The sequence below is a fragment of the Octopus sinensis genome, linkage group LG3 (assembly GCF_006345805.1).
Source record: "Octopus sinensis linkage group LG3, ASM634580v1, whole genome shotgun sequence".
NCBI classification, from domain to species: Eukaryota; Metazoa; Mollusca; class Cephalopoda; order Octopoda; family Octopodidae; genus Octopus; species Octopus sinensis.
Window position 1 is genome coordinate 103,136,051 of NC_042999.1, and position 23,292 is coordinate 103,159,342.

The 23,292-nt window shown below is 35.2% G+C and overlaps 1 protein-coding gene across 3 annotated transcripts in view; it reads left to right on the top strand.

Annotated features, from left to right (window-relative positions):
* Nucleotides 1-3,810: 3,810 nt before the first annotated feature.
* LOC115209514 (acetylcholine receptor subunit alpha-type acr-16-like) overlaps nucleotides 3,811-23,292 on the top strand; it is a 619,054-nt gene continuing 599,572 nt past the window's right edge. For all 3 annotated transcript variants that reach the window (XM_036501210.1, XM_036501209.1, XM_029777942.2), the window contains exon 1: nucleotides 3,811-3,985. The gene's annotated coding sequence lies outside the window, so the exon portion shown is untranslated. The remainder of the gene's footprint in view (nucleotides 3,986-23,292) is intronic.

Here is a 23,292-nt window from a genome sequence, read left to right on the forward strand (position 1 = left end):
AGAAAATTCTAACTGGCTCCACCTGCAAGGTTCGTGTGCTGTTTATCTTGATATGAGATCACCATGTCGCGCACATATGGTTGTGATGCATGTGCCTGGTGTACCCTTATCAGACGGGTAGTCATGATGGGTATACTGGGCTTCGTATATTTTACCCCAGTGTCACTTTGATGGCATGCTCTGCTCGCTCACTCAATAATAATAATAATAATATAGTAATAATAATAATATTGATAATATAATAATAATAATAATAATAATAATAATAATAATAATAATAATAATAATAATAATAATAATATAATAATATTATTATTATTATTATTATTATTATTATTATTATTATTATTATAAGTTTTTACGACTATTTATTTTAAATATTTACTTATTCTTATATATATATATATATATATATATATATAAAATTTGAGTTTATTCACTCTCATTCTTTACTTTTGGTACTTTATTCTAAGTGGCCAGACTTACCTTCCTTTTGTAATTTTCATTGTTTAGAATTATATTCATAGATGCAAACACACACACACACACACACACGCATCGTTTACCTTTTATCTTTCACTTGTTACAGCCACCAGACTGCGCCCCCATGCTGGTTCACCGCCTCAGAGTATTTTTAGTCGAATGAAATGACCCCATTACTTACTTTTTTATTCTTAGACTGCTATCTATTTTATCTGTTTTCTTGCGGAACCGCTAAGTTACGAGGACGTAAACACATCAACACCGGTTGTCAAGCGTTGGTGGGGATAAACACAGACACAAACACACACAAACACACATATACGACAGGCTTCTTTTTAGTTTCCTTCAACTAAATCCACTCACAAAGTCTTGCTTTTTCCCAAGGCAATTGTAGAACACACTTGCCCAAAGTGCCACGCAGAGTGACCGAACTTGGAACTATGTGGTTGGGAAGCAAGCTGCTTACCACACAGCTATACCTGTCACAAACACACACACACACACACAGACACATGCATATATATACATTATGTAATACACATGCAAATGTTTAAATAAAGAGACCAATACACTTCATATGAAGTTAACAGAGTACAACTTAGCGGATCTCAATTAAAGTACATCACAATGAGAGGACTAACCACATCACTCATTTTATCTCTCAGTAACCATACTATCTATCTCTATTCTATCTACCCAAATATTGTCATTTAGTATCCTATTTTTTCCTCTCATTTATTTTGTGATCACTCGATTTCAATTGCTCAATTTTTCTGTTTGATTTATTTCTATGAATATTTTTTGTGATTGTCTCTTGCTTTCATTACATCAGTTTTTTTTAATTTTTTAATTTTTTACTTTCTTTAAACCTGATTCTTTCTCCTTCACTTTCTCTTTTGTCTTCATATTCTCTCATCCACTCTTCTTTTTCTCTCTCTATCATGCACTGCCTACTCCAATAACTTTTTTCTTCATGCTTTCTCTTATTTCCCCCATGTTTTCTCTTCGTTATTCCTTCTTGTAAACTTTTCAATCTCCTCGTTATTCATAGTTCTCTATTCTTCCCTGCCCCATACACCGCCATTTTCTGTCTCTACTCGAAGCGTTCTTAGTCTTTTCACCACTTTACCTCTCTATTTTAGTTCCCAAATATATGTGCCCGTATGTGTTTTTCTCCGTAAATTAATATATATGCATATATATACACATTGCTATCTCTCTCTCGCTCGCTCTCTTTCTAGATTCGTATGCATATTACACACACACACATATACCCCCACACAAACTCTCTCATTATTCTCCGCTCATACACATTCTAATTTTCTTTCTACTCCTCTCTCTCTCTCTATCTAATATTCCCTTCCTATTTACACTCAGTATATTTGTCATATTTCCTTTTTCTTTAACTTTTTCATCTCTCTTCTCTTCACTGCTTTCCTCCTAATTTAATATCCGTTAACCTCTTAGTCTCTCTTACTCGCTGTCTTTCTTTTCCCTCTTTCATTTCTTCCCCCTCAAACCATTCTCCAGGTCTTGTACTGTTCCTATGTCTCTCATTATCCCTTTTATTTTCATGTTCGTCTTTTCTTGCATACAGATTTTATATTTCTGATTTTGGTAATCAGTGAATAAACTTCACTGAAAATTAGATATATATATTTACGAGGTCGGGACAAATATCTGCGGCTGGCGGGCGTCTGCTACTCTAGACCGATGATGGACAAAGATCCTGAAACATGCGTGTCTCTAGATGCAGGCCTGGCTGCTGGGGGTGTTTGTCTCCCCTTCGTAAATATATAAGGACACAGGAAAAAATGTGTCGAAGACATCAGGAAGCATCGATGCTTCCTAGGGCTAAACAGCGGTGGTGTAACCCTCTACTGTCACGTTAGATTGACAGTATACAACCATTCAGAATTTATATCTTTTTCTCAAAAGAAAAGACAGAGCTCATGACCCTTTACAGGTCCTCTTGTACAGGTGAGAGGTAGGGAGGGAGGGACGGATGGATGGGAGGAAGGAGGAAAGGATCCTCTGACCAAAACTCCGACCTGACTACCTGCAAGAGCGTGGACTCTGCTAAATCTAGTTTAGGTGCCAGGTTATGGTGTTAAAACGTGTGATAGACGGAGAGCACAAAGCAAGTACTACACACACAACGCAAAGAGCCAAAACAAGGCACTTATATCCCTGCTAATCCATTGTCCTGGATTGCTAATATTTTTAGCAACTTTAAAAGATTGAAAAACAGATTTGATTGAAGTGGAATTTGAACTCATCGCGCAGAGAGTAAAAACAAATAACGCAATTCACTCAACTCGACGCGCTAACGACTCGGCTAATTCACCCAATCACCTGCCTTTCTTCTTCTAAATTCTTAAGCTTTCACTTTTTCTCTTTCATTTTATTCTCTCTTTCTTTCTTGTTACATTTTTCTCATTCCTTCTCCTCACCCCTTTTATCTCTTACTCTTTCTTTTTTCTCTCTTACATCACTTTCTCCTTCCTGCTTACTCTCCATTCATACTCTTTCTTTCTCTCTGTTTCTCTTTCCACAACTCTATCCACTCTCCCCTTTCCCTTTACTCTTCCACTTTATCTCCTACTCTCTCCTTTTATCTCTTACTCTCTCCCTTTCCACCTTTCTATAACCTGTCCTATCACCTCCCCAATTCCTCTCCTTTTATTGTGTTCCGTTGTTCAACTTTATCCTCTTCTTCTTCTCTCATTCTCTTTCTCTCTCTCATTTCAATTTTCCTCTCAACGCCCTCATTCTTATTTCATATGAAACTATGGCTTTATCATCTCCCTATTCTTATCTCCCTCTTACTCTTCAACTCCTCATCACACTCTTTCTTTCTCTCACTTTCACTCCTACTCTCTATCTCTCCCTATTCTTCGCTTGCGCTCTTCCCGCCTCTAACGTTCAATGTCAGACACGCATACTCAAACACACATACACACGCGTGTATGGAAACGCACACACGTACACATACATAGGCTCACAACCACAAACTCTCTCTCTCTCTCTCTCACCGTGTCGCTGCAACTTCAGTTTCTACATCGTTATGTAGAGGAATCGTTCATATGTGTATGACTTAAACTGGAGTACTGGAGTTTTAATTGATATATCTATCCATCTATCTGTCAATCAAGTTACTCCAGTTATCTTTCAGTCTACTCCTACATCTCCCAATCCCACTCTTTCCCATCTCTCTCTTTCTTTCTCTCTCTCTCTCTCTCTCTCTCTGTCGTTCTCTCTCTTTCTCTGCCTGCCTATATATATATATATATATATATATATATATATTTACGTACATAAAATCAATTTACATATCTCTCAATTATGTATATATAATCTTCAAAAGTGTAACTCGGATTTACTACTACTACTACTACTACTAATACTAGCATTGTTATTGCTATAATTGTTATTGATATCAACATCCCTATTACTGTAGAAATACAAATGCGACTACAATTACTATAAAAATTACAAATCGGTAAGTTTCATTATTTTTCTTATGTTGGTTTTGATTATTATTATCATTTTTTAATTGTTATTGTTTTTTATTGTTTACATGTGTTTTTATGCACCCACACCCCCACTGTCCCTTGTTTTATAACAACCTTTTGTTTTTGTTGCTACCCCTGTGGTCCATAAAGAAATTATTATTATCGACTGTCCCCTACAAAAAAAAAAAAAAATTCAGGCTTTGCGCCTTTTGTAGAAAGGACTATTATTATTATTAGTATTATTATTATTATTATTATTATATTATTATTATTATTATTATTATTATTATTATATCATTTGATGATGTTATTTATCTTCATGTATTTTAACTACTTTTGTTGCCTGTGTTTCTTGTTTTATAATTGACCGGAGTCAACGTCACCGCCATCGTCATCATCGCTGTCATTGTTGTCGGTGTTATCACCATCATCCGCACCATCACCAGCACCATGCTTCCTTCTCACATCATTCTTATTATTATCGTCTTCGTCGTTTTCTTCAGCATCACCATCATTATCATTAACACTATCCATCTCTTTCTCCACATTATCATCATCATCATCATCATCGATACCATTATCATCAATAGCAGCAACAGCAGCACTAACAAGACCACCACCACCACCACCACTACCACCACCACCACCTCCACACCACCACCACCACCACCACCACAAACAACAACAATAAAACCCACCGTTACTAACGCCATCAGTGACATCCAACTTACCTCCTATTCGCATCATTCCCTTCATTATGATTTTACATCATTCCCATCACAACTATAAACAGTACCGCTATTACATCGTCTATTATTATCATTATTATTATTGTTATTATTATTATTATCATTATTATTATTATTATTATTATTATTATTATTATTATTATTATTATTAAGGCGGCGAGCTGGTAGAATCATTAGTTCGCCGGGCAAAATGCTTAGAGGCATTTCGTCTGCTTATACGTTGTGAGTTCAAATTCAGCCGATGTCGACTTTACTTTCCATCTATTCAGGATCGATAAATTAAGTATCAGTGAAATACTGGGGTCGGTATAATCGACGAGTTCTTTCCCTCAAAATTTCAGGCCTTGTACCCGCCTATAGTAGAAAGGATTATTATTTTTGATGTTGTTGTTATTAGTGATATCATTATTATTGTTATCATAACTATGGAACTTAAGCTTTTTAAAACATAACTTTAAAAAAAACGTAAGTGAAAAAAGAATGAGATTTTGTGACGTTTTGTCATTTAATGATTACAGAGCATTAATAATAATAATAATAATAATAATAATAATAATAATAATAATAATAATAATAATAGCCACAAGGGCCCAGACATTGAGGACACTACAAGGACGAAATGCAAACACACAGGTGGGTGTTTGCAACGGATAAAAAGAAGCCAACAGAAAGAAAAGGTTTTTTAAAAAATCATTAAGAAAGTTTTCCAAATAGGGTAAAAACCATTTGGAGAGAGAAATAGATTAACGTCACTTCCAAGGAATCAAATGTGTCACTTCTCAGTTTCTTCCTTCCTACTCAGATAATATTACTCAGGGCTGGGTTGTTGAAATTCACCAGTTTCTCATTAGGGCTGATGATAACAATAATGATGATGCTGAAGATCGTGATAATAATGATCATGATCATGTTCATCGTGATGATGATAATGATGATGATGATGATGATTATGACTTCTGTTATTTGCCACATGAGTATCAAATGAAGGAGACATTGCATGGACAGTTTTCATTCCGTGTGAGAGTTTAGATAAAAGAATGCATGGTAGAGAAGCAGAGGAAAGAGAAATGAGGAAAGAAAAAGGTATAGAAGTTATAATAATAATAATAATAATAATAATAATAATAATAATAATGATAATAATAATAATAATAATAATAATAATAATAATAATAATAATAATAATAATAATGATGATGATAATAATAATAATAATAATAATGATAATAATAATAATAATAATAATAATGATTTCATTTATTTGCCACTAGGGCGAAGGATGACGGGGACAATACAAAGACAGACATAAAATACGGGGGTTTACATATAATGAAATGATAATGTAATAAAATAAGCAAAACAAAAAAAATGTCAGAAATGGGGTAAATGTTAGTCGATTAAATCTCAATTCAGCTTTTGACTGGTTCTTTGTGTTGTATAAACACACACACACATAAAGATACATACATATACATACATACGCACATACATACATACGTATACATGTGTATATATATATATATATGATCCAAACCAAAATCCAGGAATGAAAAAATGCATAACATGAAAAACAGCACTACTAGCTACCACACGCATATTACGTAGGATGTAACAGAGACTAAGACAACCGAAACAAAACATTTTATGGACCCACAGAATTGCACCCGATTTTTGTAACTAAATCATAATATAATAAGACTACTAATAAATTTTATTTGCCACAAGGAATGACAAGATACAACGCAATGAATAGGAGGTTTGCAAAGAGGTATGGTTTCGAGGAAAACGAGTTATATAAAGATAAGGGAAGGGTGAAATAAATTATACAATATATTGTGATATTAAAAACAAAAATTATGGGGACATGGAAATAATTTTACAGAACTTTAGCGTTCTGTTTAAAATACCCTTACTCCATATTTTCATATTTTCATAGTATTCTTGTAAGGCAGGAAAGCCTAGAATCTTGCCTGCTGAATTATTGAACCAGGGCCAGTGGGTAAGCAACGGCCCGTGTGGCTAATTGATATACAACGCATAGTTTATATAATCGGATAATTTTATTAATTTTTATGTTTGTGTTATTTGTAGTTTGATAGTTTCTCCCCGATCAGCATTTTCTCTGGAGTATCCTCTGATATTTCAAATACGTATTAAATTAGTTCTTTTGTCAGTCTCACAAAGACCTGTAAAGTCAATTTCATTCGAGAAGCAGATATGTTCTCCGTGTGCGATATAGTTTTCGTTTCATCATTAGAGATGGGCTCTTCACGGAGATGGCCTCTGTTTCATAGGAAATGGGTTCTTAACGTTCCTCGTACATTTTCTTGCTTTTAAAAAATCTTTTTTCGGTACGGGAGTGTTCTTTTTTCAGTTTTTACGCAAAAGTGTACTGATTTCACATGGTCCTCCATTTGGTTCTAATCTTTACACGTGAATAAACGTGAGAGAGGATTTCTAAAGATTTCTCCTTTTCGCTATTTTTACTACTGTTGTGGGGGTACTCTGACCTTTATCTCCTCTTCGTTGTCAATGCTGGTTATGGTTAGAAGAGAGAGTTCTTGGGTGTTGTAGCTGATATGCGGACGAATCGTTTTGTTTTGATGTTTACAGATCTGCGCTTTATGTCGTAATACTTCCTTAGAAGCATCGTCTTCCATGGCGTGTTACAGTTGTTATTTTTCTCTATTCAGTCGTCTTTGGCTGGAAGCCCTCCCAAATAAGTAGCAACTCGACTTTCTGCGCTAGATACTCAGTTATGCTTTTAGTTTTAGCACCCTATACTGGTCATAAATCTAGGATTGTTTTGTGAGCCGGTGGTGACCTTAGCCTAACACATATTGCCCTTCGTTGGGTCGATACTGGCTGCTGCTCTCTTATTCTGCTACGACAGTAACGAGTCAGGTATCAATCTCTCGTCACTGAATGGTTATCCTTATCTTTATACTTGTAGTTATTCTTCCTAAATATTGAAGGGGCTAGTTTATGAACAGGTACATCTTGTATTATTTGGACGTGTGCTATCACCTCCTTCTTTGTTTTTAAAGCAACATATGTGGTGCTACACCCTTTCTTTTAATAAAATTGCACTCCACTTATCTAAGAGAACTGCCTACGGTTATTCCTTTGATGAGATAAAGAGAGTCATCGAGGTCATGACAAAACACAGGTATGTAATCCTCCGCTTTTCCTCCTCTTAGGTCTCTAGGCAATAGATTCTCATTGAATGAGCCTAGTCCTATGAATAAAATGTCTCTCTGTATTTTTCCTCTTATTGAAATTATTAATATTTCTTGTCGGCAACTATACTTGCAAACGATGAGGTCTGTCTCGTTTGTATTCGCAATATTTTTGTCTGATATAGTATACGTGTGTACGTGTCAATGTTGTTATTGGTTTTGTTATCGCTGATCAAGTTTTCAAACCAGTTAAATTACAACCGCTCTTTTCTTTCTGTTTTTTTTTAACATGTGTGCCTGTTGAGTATTGCAGCCTTCCCATCTTCTGCTTTTTGTTCTTTCAAATCTATACAAATATTTTGCGACGATTTATACCAAAGAGGCGTATTCGCTATTGATAGTGCTACTACCATTGTAGCGAACGTCTCTTCCTGCTCCTCTACATGACGAAGCCATATTGAAATATGAGTGAGCGAAATATTAGAAACCCATAAAAAATGTCCCTGGGTACAAACCGTACTTCGACCATCCGCCCATCCTAAGATAAATGGGATGGACGCCATAATGATAAAGAAATCATAATGAATAAATCGCAATAAGGAAACATCTTCAAAACAGTGTCACCAGGTACGGGAACAAAATGTACTGGAACAAAGTGGCGCATTCTAAAAGAGAATAATCAATTTAATTAGTCCAGTACTGACTCCTAAAAAGGGATAACTAGCGCCACCATGGAATTCTACGTCTTATAAATATTATATGTGTTGGGTTCAGAGGTTTATAAATCTTTATAACATTAGTTTATTATTTAAATGACTTGAATTATATCTCCTATTTCTTTCCGTAGTTATGGTTGTTTGAAGTGTAACTATCGAATAAAGAAGCCCAGTAATATAAAAGGAGACTTTTCAGTCATTGTTATTACATTTAGGAAAGAGATCAGTATTCCACATTGCTGTTTCTTCCCCTCCCTAAAGAATTAATTTTGGTAATTATAAGAATTGAAATCACAATTACTAGTTATTATTATGAAAAGGTGGCGAGCTGCCAGAATCGTTACCGCGACGGACAAAATATTTAGCCATATTTCTTCCGGCTCTTTGCCTTTCGTCCTTTTTACGGATCTGTGAAATATGTACCAGCTAAGTTTCAAATCGATGAAATATGTACGAGTTGAGTACTAGGGTCGATGTGATCGAATTCCCCTTACACTCAAAATTGCCGGCCATGTGCCAAAATTAGAAAGAGAGTAAACAAAGTAGCTGTGTAGTGTTGGTGTCAATGTTATTAACTAACCCTTCTCTCCATCTAAGAATTGCTGGCCTTGTGCCTACATAATTAATTATTAAGACTACAAGAAATTATATCATTATTACTTTATTTACTGTATGCTAGCGTTGGTCTCAGAGCATGATACAATTTCAAATCATAGTTAAGGAAACTGTGTCATTTATTTTCTAAATGTTATTTTTTTTAAACAGAACAAAACACCCTTATTTGTAGGATTCGAATAAAGAAGGGGAATAATTGTGATTTCTCTGAGTTGTAACAAGAATGATGGATGAAAAGGATGGACAGCAGGGAGAGTTACATTGAGTATAATACTACAAAGACATTACATAGAAACGATGAGGAAAAAAAAGAAAGGATATAAAAAATAGATACACACATAAACATATATATATTTATATGTGTGTGTGTGCGTGTGCGCGCGCGCGCCTGAGAACGAGAGCGCCATGTAAGCCTAGTTAGCACCCTCCCTGCACAAAATTCTGTGTACCAAAATTCACCAAAAGCAATATCTGCGATAGAAAAACTGTGATAGAAAATTCAGTTTGGAAGTGGCTATTAAGTACACAGAAGACAAAAGATTATATGCAGCAGCTTGTAATTAAATCCTTTTGCTTAAATAAACTGATTGCATTAAAGAATGGTAACAATATACCTTACAGCATTTAGTCAGATTCCTTTCCGTCCTGAGTTCAAATCCCACTAAGATCAACTTTGTCTTTTACCCATAAGGGGCTAATGCAATAAAGCACTTGTCAAGTACTGGAGTCGATATGATCGGTTTTACGCTATTGTAAAATTTGGAGCCTGCTCTCTATGCTCTGAAGGTTGGGCTGTAGATCTATCTATCTATCTATATATCTATCTATCTATCTATCTATCTATCTATCTATCTATCTATCTATCTATCTATCTATTATATATATATATATATATATATATTATATATATATATATATATATATATATATATATATATATATCTGTTTATCTATCTATTTAATGTGATTTAAAGAAGAAAGAGCATGACCTCTTTTAAGGCCTCATTGGCTAGTGAGAGGAAGGATGAAAATTCAGAGGAAGGAGATCTGGCTTCATAATTGCAACATTATAAAAACTGTTAAAGGAATAAATGAACCACTTGATGGATTAAGCTAGAATTGGTAGTGAGCAGGATAAACAACCTTCGTGTATTTAAGTAGGTCCCTTTAGAGACTGGATTCAATTCCCGCCAGAGTCAAATTTATCCTTTATCTTGCTCGATTTTAGCAATGTATGGAAGTACTGGTTTCGATATCAATCGAACTGTTCTTTTTTTTATCCTGAAACATGTCACTGAGTACGTATGCATCTATATGAAATCATTATTATTATCATTACTGTCCTTGAGGACGGTGGATTGGGTGAACCATTACAGCATTATAGATAAGCCTTGAAGTATTTCTACAGGTTCCTTAGCTTCGTAATTCAAATCCCACTGGAGACACCTTTGCATTTCGTTCCTCCGCAGTTGATAAAATAAAAATATCAGTGCTTAGATTTGACAGCATTGAGTTACTCCACCCCCAAAAAGTTTGCTGGACTTGTGGCTAAATTCGAAACCATTATTACTGTCTTTGAGGATGGTAAATTGGTAAAATCATCATAGAGTTGAACAAATGGCTTACGGTAATTTTCCAGCTCTTGGCGCCTTGATTTCGGTTCTCACCGAGATCAGCTCTTCCTTTAATTCATTTAATGAAAGTGTATGATTGTGGCTAGAAGAGGAACCTCTTGGGTCACGTAGTTGGCATATAGACGAATCATTTTTTTCCGACGTTTCCCGGTGTGTGCTTTATGCCGCAATACCTCTTTAGGAGCATCGTCTTCCATAGATAGAAAGTCCAGTTACAGCTTATTTGGCAGGGCTTTCAACTAAAACCAAGTACTGAGGATGAAGGTATTGGATAATACACCTCACCTGCCAAATTTCAGTCAATGTCTTTAAATTACGGATATTTTGTACGGACATTTAGCGCTGTCAATGATGTTGTTGTTAAAGTTGTTGTTTTTGCTGCTGCTATTATTGCTGTTTGAATTTATCTAGCCACAAAGTCAACTGTCACATCAGTGTAACGTATTCCACTCCTCTTTGTTTCCAACTCCTATATCAACACTTCATTGTGACCACGTTGGCAACAACGGAAATAACAAATTACCGATACGATTATTACCATTTTTGGATATAAAATCTATCTCCACGGCCGCAACGATGGAATAAGCAACTAAGACTATCTAGGAATGTTAGAAACGGGTACAGGAATGTATGTGAAATTAAGAAACTCGCTTTGCCATCACATAGTTTTGATTTTAGCCCCGCATCGTGGTACCTTGGGCAAGTGTCTTCTACTATATCCACAAGTTCACCAATATACATAGTGAGGGAATTTGATCGATAGAAACTATGTAGAAGCACGTCGTTTTGATATATATATATATATATATATATATATATATATATATATATATATATATATATATATACGACATGCTTTCACACAGACATGTACACACACATACACGTACACACACACGCACGCGCGGATATAGATATATATTTATGTGTATATATAAAATCAAAAGTTCTTCCCAAGCCTGTGGCACATGAGGCCGGTTCTCCAGATTCAGTTGTTGTATCTTCTACACTTGGACGGATCGCTGGTTCGACGAAAGATTGCTCGTTTTTGCCAGCTGACTGGACCGGAGCAACGTGAAATGAAGTGTTTTACACAAGAGCACAACGCATCGCCAAGTCACAAATCAATCAAAATCTCAGTGTTACGATTATGAATGCCAAACACCTAAGCACTAACCCACTCGCCTGTAAGTTGTGTATACATACATAGAAACATACATACATACATACATACATACATACATACATACATACATACATACATACATACATACATACATACAAGCATACATACATACATACATACATACTACATACATACATACATACATACATACATACATACATACATACAAACTACTACCGCTGTCTGCACTACTCAGGCGAAAATCCTCCAGATAATGTTTGAGTAGTGGTTGCTGGTGAGGGTTTCACGATGTCAACTCCTTTAGTTACATTTTACGACACAAAGAAGAAACATTTGGACTATTCTTTGACATGCCAGTCCCCACACAGCACGTACATACATACACACATACATACATACATATATACATACATACATACGTACATACACACATATACGAATGCACGCATACCTAACACTCACAAACCCACGCACACACGTACATACACCCGCATACACACACACGCACACATACTCACACTCAAACATACACGCACACACGCACACACAACTACATGCACATACGCACATGCGCACACGCACAAACACCCTCCGGCACACCCACTCAAAAAGCGCACATATACATCCACGCACAACTCCTCGTTCAAACACACAGGCACGCACACTCACACATACACACGCGCGCACACAGAATACACACGCAGGCACTTACACACACACATGTACACACACATACACTTACACGCACACACATATATACACATGCACACAGATGTAAATAAACCTACACATACCTCCCACACACACACAACAAACAGCCAGACACACACACACATACACGCGAACACACGCACACATGCGCACACATACACACATACATACGTACGCACACACAGACACAGGCACACACTGCACACAAAACTCACACTTACACAACATATACATTCACGCACACACACACATACTTAAAGCTACCAGTTAAATACCTTTCTACTGACTATTTTCCTACGCACATGTGAAGGGACACACTACGCAAAAGACAGCCACTCCTACTATAAATTCTCACTCACACACACATACAAACAACCAAAACCACACACACACACACACGTGCTTTTATTACACAAACAAACACAGACCTGCGTGCACGCACATATAGACACATACCTTCTTCTCTCACACTCTCCTGTCTTATAAAAAACTTCTTTTTCACCCATTCTCTTCCGGTCATTTCAAAGTGTAACCGCATGTGAATCGTTGGCGATTTTCTACCTCCGTCTGCCCTTCATTTGGACTTTTCTCTATATCTAAAGAAGAGCTTTGATCGAAATGTTAAATCCCCTTTCTTTTCTTCCCTGAGCGTATGAGAATACATTACTTGTACCACGTCATCGTGTTGTTGATTTTTCCTATTTGTTCTTCTTTATTTGGATTCACTACATACATACATACATACATACATACATACATACATACATACATATGTGTATATATATATATATATTCTTTCATTCTGTTATTCTTTTACTTGTTTCAATCATTTTGACTGCTGCCACGCTGGGGCACCGCCTTTAGTCAAGCAAATCGACCCCAGGACTTATTCTTTGTGTCTTAGTACTTATTCTATTGGTCTCTTTTGCCGAACAGGTTATCAAGCACACACACACACACACACACACACACACATATATATATATATATATATATATATATATATATATATATATATATATATCCAGCGGTGTTCCCCAGGGGACTGTCTTGGGTCCGCTACTCTTCATAATTTACATAAACGACCTTCCAGTGTCGTACATTACTGCCAAGTGAAAACATTTGCTGATGACACTAAGCTCCAGCAAATCGTCAATGAAGAAGCTGACCGAACTCAACTCCAGTCTGATCTATATAATGTGAGTCAATGGGTAGACAAAAACAAAATGCAACTGAACGAGGGAAAATTTGAGCTGATGCATTTTGGAAGAAATTCCTCACTAAAACAGCCATACTCTCTTCCTTCAGGGGAACCGCTCACAGCCTCTAACAATATCAGAGACCTGGGTGTAATTGTTGATGACGATCTCAGTTGGAGTGCACACATCAACAAGAAGGTCGATATAGCTCGTAGGATGAGTTCCTGGATCTTAAGAACTTTCCGGTCCAGAGAACAAGGTGTCATCATACCACTTTTCTCCTCCTTTGTACGGCCACACCTCGAATACTGCTGCCCACTGTGGTCTCCCCATACAAGACAAAGCATCTCGAGGATTGAATCACCCCAGAGGGCACTCACTAAACGAATTGAAGGCATGGCTGCTCTCGATTATTGGGTTCGCCATAAAGCCTTGAAACTCTACTCTCTCCAGCGTCGCCGTGAGCGGTACATCATTTGTACGATGTGGAGAATATACCGCCAACCTTGCCCAAACGACCTGAACATTAGCTTCAAGGTTCATCCAACACTGAAACCACGGGCCATACGTCCCCTGCCCAATTCAAGATCACAGCATACATGTACACTGCAACATAATTTCTTTTCCTCAACAGGCCCTGCCCTATTTAACAATGTCCTGAAAGAGATCAAAGAGGAAAAGGATCCCATCAACTTTAAACGGAGTCTGGATAGATTCCTTCAAAGAATACCAGATAAACCACCCATAATTGGATACAACTCACCCAGCAAAAACTCACTACTTGAATGTACCATAAACAAAACTTGACTTAAACAAGATTCGAATAATCCTATCAGGTGGTGCTATTAAGTTAGACATGGCCTGAACCAATCTTTGGTTGAAACATATCTAAGTTTATCTAAGATTATATATATATATATATATATATATATAGATAGATAGATAGATAGATAGATAGATAGATAGATACGACGGGATTCGTTCAGTTTCGTCTACCAAATCCACTGCTTTATCTATATAAATATATATATCAGTTGAATAAAGTTATAACGTGGTCTGGTTTTTACGTTTTTTATTATTGTATTTAAAAAAACATTTTTTCAATGTTGAAGTGTGTTAAATATTAAAAAAATATTTTGTAATGTTCATAAAGTTCAATTAGCAATTTCATACGTCATCAGATTTCAAAATGTATTTAATTGACAGTTGAGTTCTTGACAACTGCAGTAAAATGACTGACTTCTTTGTTATACCATTTAGAAGACTCCAGCAAGCTGAATTTTTCGAATACGGTTTTGACCAATGAGTATGTAGCTTAAACGTCACGGTTTGCCTGGTGCACCGATATTACTGGCATAGATCCCGCCTTTATTTTAACCAATTAGTTTGCGGTTTACATTTAATGGTTTTATGAGTGAGCAAACTTTGTTGGTTTCGACCATTTTTTTTTCAAACGGTGGGAGTCTTCTGTAATTTGCTTATATTCATATGTTAAAGATATTTTTAAATCTACGCCATTGTTATTATTTCCGTTCAGCATGGGTTTGAACATTTTGATAAAGCGTTTTTCTTTTATCTTTCTTCCAACCTCTCTTGTGTCATGTAGTTTGTCGAAAGGAAAAATTAGAAACATTTTCTGACCACATGTTTCTATATGTTCGCTCAAAGAAATTTGGCGAACATTAGTGTTTTCGGATTTGTTGTCTGTGTACTCAGCTACATGCTGATTGGTCAAAACCACATTCGAAAATTTCAGCTTGCTGGAGCCTCCCATAAGGCATAAAAAGGAAGTCAGTCATTTTACTACAGTAGTCAAGAACTCAACTGTCAGTTAAATGCATTTTGAAATCTGATGATTACTACGAACGTATGAAATTGCTAATTGAACTTTATGAATATTACAAAATATTTTTCTAATGTTTAACACACTTCAACATTGTAAAATCTTCTTAAAAATTACAATAATAAGAAACGTGAAAAGCAGATCATGTTATAACAAAATTCAAATATTATATTATTCTACACACGTTTTCACAAATTCGAAATATATATATGTATATCCCGTAAATAATGCGGCTTTTTTATAGTTCATTTATTATTAAATACAGTTCTTTTTAATCTAAAATATATTATCCATCATTTTCTACAATACTCTTCCATCTATCTGGTAGATTTGCAAGGCCCCTCTTCCAAAATTCACTTGTCCGCGACGAAAAGTTCTTCTCCACTACTGTTTTGACCTCGTCATCCGAATTCATATTCTTTTCGTCCAAATGAATTTGAAGATTGCGGAATAAATGATTATCAGATGGAGCAATATCCGGCGAATATGGTGCGTGGGGCATCGTTTCCCATTCAAACTACTCCAGCCTTTGGAAACCATCTTCGCTGTATGTTGCCAAGCATTATCCTGATGGAAGAGTACCTTTCGTCTTGAAACCAAAAATGGTCGTTTTAAGCGGCTTAAACTGCTCGCAGTAGATCTTTGTTATCGTTTGGTTTATGGCTTAAAAATCCAAAGTGGACTAAACAGTTCATATTCAACCTAACAAATAACAACACTTTACGTGGAAGAAGACCTTCTTTCGGCTGGGATGTCGGTGTTACTTCTTTCCCTACCCACTGTCTTCGGCGCTTGACATTTTTATAAAGAACCCATTTCTCGTCACCAGTCACTATTCGGTCCAAAAAATGTTCATTAGTGAGATATGAAAGCAAAGAAGAACACACATTTACTCTCTGCGCGCGATTAGACTGCGAAAGTTTGTGAGAAACACATTGACCCAATTTGCTGAATTTTCCGATGGCACACACGTATCTGGTTGAATGACCAAAACCAAACTTCTCTGCTGATTTCTCCACAGTTACGATGGGATTTTGCAGGGTTTGCAGGGCGTCCTCGTCGAGCTCTACAGATCTCCCAGGACGAGGTTCGTCTTCTAGGCTGTAGTTTCCGGCTCAGAATTTCTGGAACCGTCATTGACACTGGTTTACGCTTATTGTCCGATCCCTATATACTCCTCGCACTATCCGTTGCGTTGTTGCTTTTATTGAACTCATGAAGCAAAATATACCGAATATGTGCCTTTGTAACTTCCATTATAGCTTTGAAAAATAACTGTTAAAATCGAACTGCACTATTCAAAACTTGCACTAAGAATGAGGACAGAGCTAAACTACTACCTGCTTTTATAGCAAGTTGATGCACGTAGTTTATCCCGTACACCTCCAACTCTTAGTCCATGCAATTGAAAACAAACGCATTATTTATAGGATGACACAATATATGTGTGCTCTCAGGTTTTTTGGATAAAGTATTCAGAAATAACCAAATAGGTTTACCATGAAGTTCTTGAAATATTCATGGGCCCCGCTTGTTATTATTATTATTATTATTATTATTATTATTATTATTGTTCCGCCTTGGTTGATTTTACCTTTTACCTTTTCGGGGTCGATGAAAAAAGTGTCAGTTGAATATTGAGGCTGATGTTATAGACCTGTCCCTTTCTCCAAAATTTCAGACCTTGTACCTATTGTAGAAAGGATTATTATTACGATTATTAATGCTGTTGTTTTAATGAACAGATATGCTTAATACAACTTCGAAGTAGAATCCAATTTAATACGCTTAACTTATTACAAAGGAATTATTTTGTCTTAATTTGCTCACAAAAGTCCTTTACGCGGCCATCTGAAGACGGTGGTGGCAGAGAAAATTGTTTGTCGTAGACCGTTTTTAATGTTTTGTAAATAGTGTCTATTTTTAAAAATTTAATATGGCTTTCTTTGGACGAGCATTAGGAGTTGCATTAGCCATAAATATATATAGTGACAGATTGAACCCAAATATTTGTTTAAAAAAAAATTTCTGTAAAAAAAAAGCCATTAAAAATCCAATCGGAAAATATGACAAGTATTTTCACTTGAACGTAAGAATTCTCACTTTATCAATTACCATTATCGAAAACATAAGCAATTCAAGGTTCACAAGAATTTTGAGTCAGAGGGACGTTCATATCACGGGTCAGCATCTAAAAATTTAATGGGAAAAACTTGGGAGAGATATATCACGAGAAAAAGTGAGAAAGGAGGAAATTAACATACTTGTGTATTTTGAAGAAGGGAGAGAAATTTCTTATAGGCTTCAAGCATCAATTAGATCAGACCCTGGCCTATGGGTAGCAAAAAGCATATTCCTTTGATGGAGACAAGCGTGCGTCTGGTTTTGGGATTCAAGATGCGGTGAAAAAACAGACGCACTGAAACGGGTGTAGATGTCTGTTAAATCAACGCGGTGCTGTGAATGTTTTGTCAACAAAAATATGCAGCTAATATTACAAATATTTGAAAAATGAATATCGAATAAAAAGCAAGAAACCAAAGTATCGAACTCAGTAATATAAATCAAGCAGTTTTCATCTCGATATCACCGTAGAAGTCCTATGTGTTATCTCAGAGTTTATATATCTGCTATAAATGTGAGAGCGTATGTAGCTATGTGGTTGCGCCAGAAAGGCTCTGACACAGTACGTTCTTGAGAAAAATGAATTTGAATTTCGAAATCTGCATCCCAGAGGTTTTTAAATTTAAAAAATATAACTTGCCAGGAGAAGAATCTCAACTTTTAGATCGACAAATCTCCCACTCTCTTTCTTTCTTTCTTTCTTTCTTTCTTTCTTTCTTTCTTTCTTTCTTTCTTTCTTTCATTCTTTCTTTCTTTCTCTCTGTCTCTGTCTCTCTCTCTCTCTTTGTAAATGTATTATCTCGTACGCATGCTGTCCATCCCGCCCCACTCCCTCCTCATGTGCTTTCATTTTGTTTTAATTTTTGTCTTGAAATACTAGCTTCCAATTCTTGTTTTCCGATTGATTAAGATTATCAAACTTTAAACCTCTGTAAAATTTTCCATCATTTTGCTGCAATAAATGAATCGCAAAATCGGATTTAGCGGGAAAAAGTACATCAATATACCAAATTCGAAAATTTTCAATTAATTTTAAAATTTCAAAATCTATGATAGCAACAGAAAAGATTTCTGTCTGCCTGTCTCTCTGCCTGTCTGTCTGCCTGTCTGCCTGTCTACCTGCCTGTCTGCTTGTCTGTCTGTCTGTCTGTCTGTCTGTCTCTTTCTATCTATCTCCCTCTCTTTCATTCTTCGCTTTTGTCATTGTAAAATATTCCCTCTCTATATTTACCACACTCTCTCTCACTCTCTCCATATATGTAGCGCTCACGCTGAGTGTGTGTATGTGTGTGTGTGGTTGTGTGTGATCATGCATGTGTAAATAATTTCAAAGGGGTGACAGAGAGATATAAAAAAGGTATGTAAAAGATAATTTATTTTATGAGCATACTTTTCTGTTAGTAAATGTTTTTCCTACATAAACACACACACGCTCACACACACACATACACACACTCAAATATGGACGCACTTGGTGCGGGGTGTTCATTAAAAAATTTAAATTATGAATTTTATTTTTGTTGTATAAATCCCAGCAATGGACCACGCTTCGGCTAAACAAAAAAGTTATTTCCTCATCATCATTCCATAAAATATGCTTATAGGGAGAAAAATATTGAAAGTTATCATCAATATATTTCAGAGTGACAAGGAAATGGGAAATGCATGAGGTGGTCGTGGGTCAATGCTCGAAACAACAGCTAAATATTCCTCAAGTCACACACATTTTCGTGTGAAAAGTATTTTGAAATTATATGCAGAGACAAATTGCAGCTTCGGATTGTCCGTTTTAAAAACTATAATTAGCGATAAAAAATTCGAAAAAGTGCCGAAATTTTAGGATTTATGGTGGGTTGGGGTTAATAAAAGAAATATATATAAAAATCAGTTTTGTTTTTAAATTGCGTTTAATTTTCTGTTTGACAATAAGAGAAGTGTCGTTTGGAATAGTGACTGCCAATTTGCTATTTTTTTTTTAACAACAAGGCTTTTCCAGTCGTTTTCAAATGCGTAGTGCAAAAAAAAAAAAAAAAAAAAAGAGAGAGAGAGAAAGGCCCGAATCGAGACAGGAAGGGGTTAAAAATAAAGTATAAATTTCAATTTTTTTGTTTTTTTACCGAAATGGCGGCTCCTACAAATTTTAAATGCATAGTGTCCACCTCACAAAATTGGACAAAATCGGTCAAAAAGGGAGGAAGAGTGATTCATAAATGTTAAAAAATTATTTTCCGCCCCATCCCCACTACTATTTGCGAATGTGTGGTGACAAAAATTTAAAAATCACTGTCAAAATGGGAAAATCCAACTTAGGTGGAAGTACTATTCCGAAGGCATTCAATACATAAATATATATATGCTTCATGGTAAAATGTTAGTAGAGTACAAAGCGTAATATGAAATTAAATAAATTACAAAAGAAAAGGAGAGTAATGCAATAAAGTTTATTAGCTTACAACTTTTTCTTGTATCAGATGCAGTGAACTCAGAGCTGAGTGCATGTGCATAACCTTATAGCTTCTTCAGATTTTCGAACACAAAGTAACAAGTTTATTTCGGTAAACGTTTATATATATATCTGGAACAGGTCAATCTAAAAAAAATAAAAATAATAATAATAATAATAATAATAATAATAATAATAATAATAATAATAATAATAATAATGATGATGATGATGATGATTATAATAATAATAATAATGATGGTGATGATGATGATGATGATAATAATAATAATAAATATAATAATAATAATAATGATAATAATAATAATAATAATAATAATAATAATAATAATAATAATAATAATAATGATGATGATGATGATGATGATGATGATGATGATGATGATGATGATGTATAGAGTTTGAAGAATAAAATCTATTGCTAGAAATATATAAATTAGATAATATAAAATTAGATAATTTTAGTGTATACATAAGTATGCGTGTTGAGAAACACGGACATTTGTGTACAAGTAGACATGTCTATATTTATACTCACACATCTCTATTTCTGTATTAGTATTTAATCTTTTGCCTGCCAGTTTATGAAATAAAGTATCAATTTCTAGTGGCAGTGGTTTCAAATTAACGCATTACGTGTAACTTCCTGAAGAGTACGTATGTATGTATGTATGCATACATGTATGTATACACACAAACACACAAATATATAGTCTTTTCTTTTGTTTCAGTCATTTCACTGCGGCCCTGCAGAAGCAACATATATACATTTATATATGTATGTATGTACACAAATACATGTATTGTTATATATATATGTATATATATATATATATATATATATAAATAATAAATATTAGGGAATAAATCCAAATTTACAGGGAAAAAATCAGATTTAGACAAGAAACGATTGTAGTGGCGGTTTTTTTGACTATTTATTAAAATTTTATGTATTGATTAAGTCTTTCCTTGTTTGTTTTGCAAAATAGTGGTTTTGTCTCTAATAATATTTTATATATATATATATATGTTCGTCCTTGGTCGAAAGACACCTGATGTTATGTCCTGTTATTTGTATTTGTGTAACATTTCTCTGTTTTTTCTCCGTCCTTGTTTTCGTATACATTCGCTGCTTTCTTCCAAGGAATGTAATGCTGTTAGTTTATTTTTTATTTGGGGCTTGCCAGATTGGAGCAATCTCGAGTATAACCAGCCCAAATTGCAAAGATAATCTGGATCACGAATGAGGATAGAAAACTCCGAATGATTTCCACAGAAGGAAATTCTGTGTCGTGGGAATCGATTCTCCTTTCACCCTGTATTTTTGTTCATGATAAACCAATATTTGATGATGTTTAGTAAACAGCAGTCAAATTTTGAATAATAAAACGCCTAACAAAATACCTTAAAATATCATACACTATTCAGTTATGTCTCTTTATGGCATGGGTTTAAATTGCATTGATATCGACATCTCGATATCAACAGCATCCAGCTGTTCAAATTTTAATACAGGTGAGCCATCGATTTGCCGAAACCTTTGATTCCAAATCGATTCTAGATTACCAGTGGTTATCAACTTGATCGAAACACTATAGATTAAACAAATATTAAATTGGCTAAATAATTAAATGAAATGCAGGTACTTCCCTCCCCATAGTTCCGGGTTCAGTCCCACTGCGTGGTACCTTAATCGGGTAACGGATACCGATAGTATATACGGATATTTTATCCTTTAGTCGGTTATTATAACCGCTAACTCTGTTTACACTATATATCTATATCTATATCTCAAGTATCACTTGAAAAGGAAAGTGAGAGTAGAGAGGCAAGTTTTGTCTAGCGAATGTTTTAAAGAAAGATGGGTGAATGTAGCTAGGATGGCACGTATTAATGACGAAGTCACCATGAGCATAATCCTATGAACCCGGAAATTTAAAACAGAGGGTTACCTACTTGTAAAAAAATGTGGTAACATGAAAGCAATATTGACCGAGGTTAGTGTGGTCTTTTCCGTAGGTTTTTCTTTCCATGATAAACCTTATCTGCTTCCCCCTTTACACCTTACATCATGACACTGTGATACACGATCCCTGTTGATAGATTCTTTCCCCCTTTTTCTTCTTTTTTCTCTTTTCTTTTCCTTTTTTTTCTTTTTTTTTACTTCTTTCCCTTTTACGGTCCCTTTTGATCGAAAACCTACCCCGCCTTTTTTTTCCCCAAAAAGAAAAGCTCTGCTTTGTAATCTGTCCCGTCTGTGTGCAGCCCTGTGTGGCTAATAAAGAAACATATCTATCTATCTATCTATCTATCTATCTATCTATCTATCTATATATATATATATATATATATATATATATAATCGTTTACGTGCTGGGGCAACACCTTGAACGAATTTAGTTGAACAATTCGAGTCCATCACTTATTTTTTCACAAACATATGCAGGCGCAGGCTGCATATGTTTGTGCAATATCTGTTTGTAAGATTGGATCAAATTTCATCTGAAACTGTGAGTTTCATTTCGTTAATATACGTGGTGAAATTTACACACACCGATATTTAAATTCATTTTGTTCTGCCTTGATCTTTAAGTTTTTTTATAGATAATTCCCCTACATCTTTTTGAGCAGCAGGGAAGGACAAACCAAATAACGGCAAATATTTAATGAAGTTTGATATAAACTACACAATCCGATCGTTCGTCCTGGCTACTTTAATACCCGTGGTGTAGACACAGTCTATGACAAGGTGTGATGGCAACTCCATTTAAAATTTTTATTTCAAATAGACTCTGTCTCATCTTAGTAGATATAGGTATCTCAGATATAATCTATTGTCAAATTTTCAAACTTATAGTCGGGTAGTAGTATTCGGTAAACACTGTTATTACAAGTTCTTTACTGGTTAGTCAC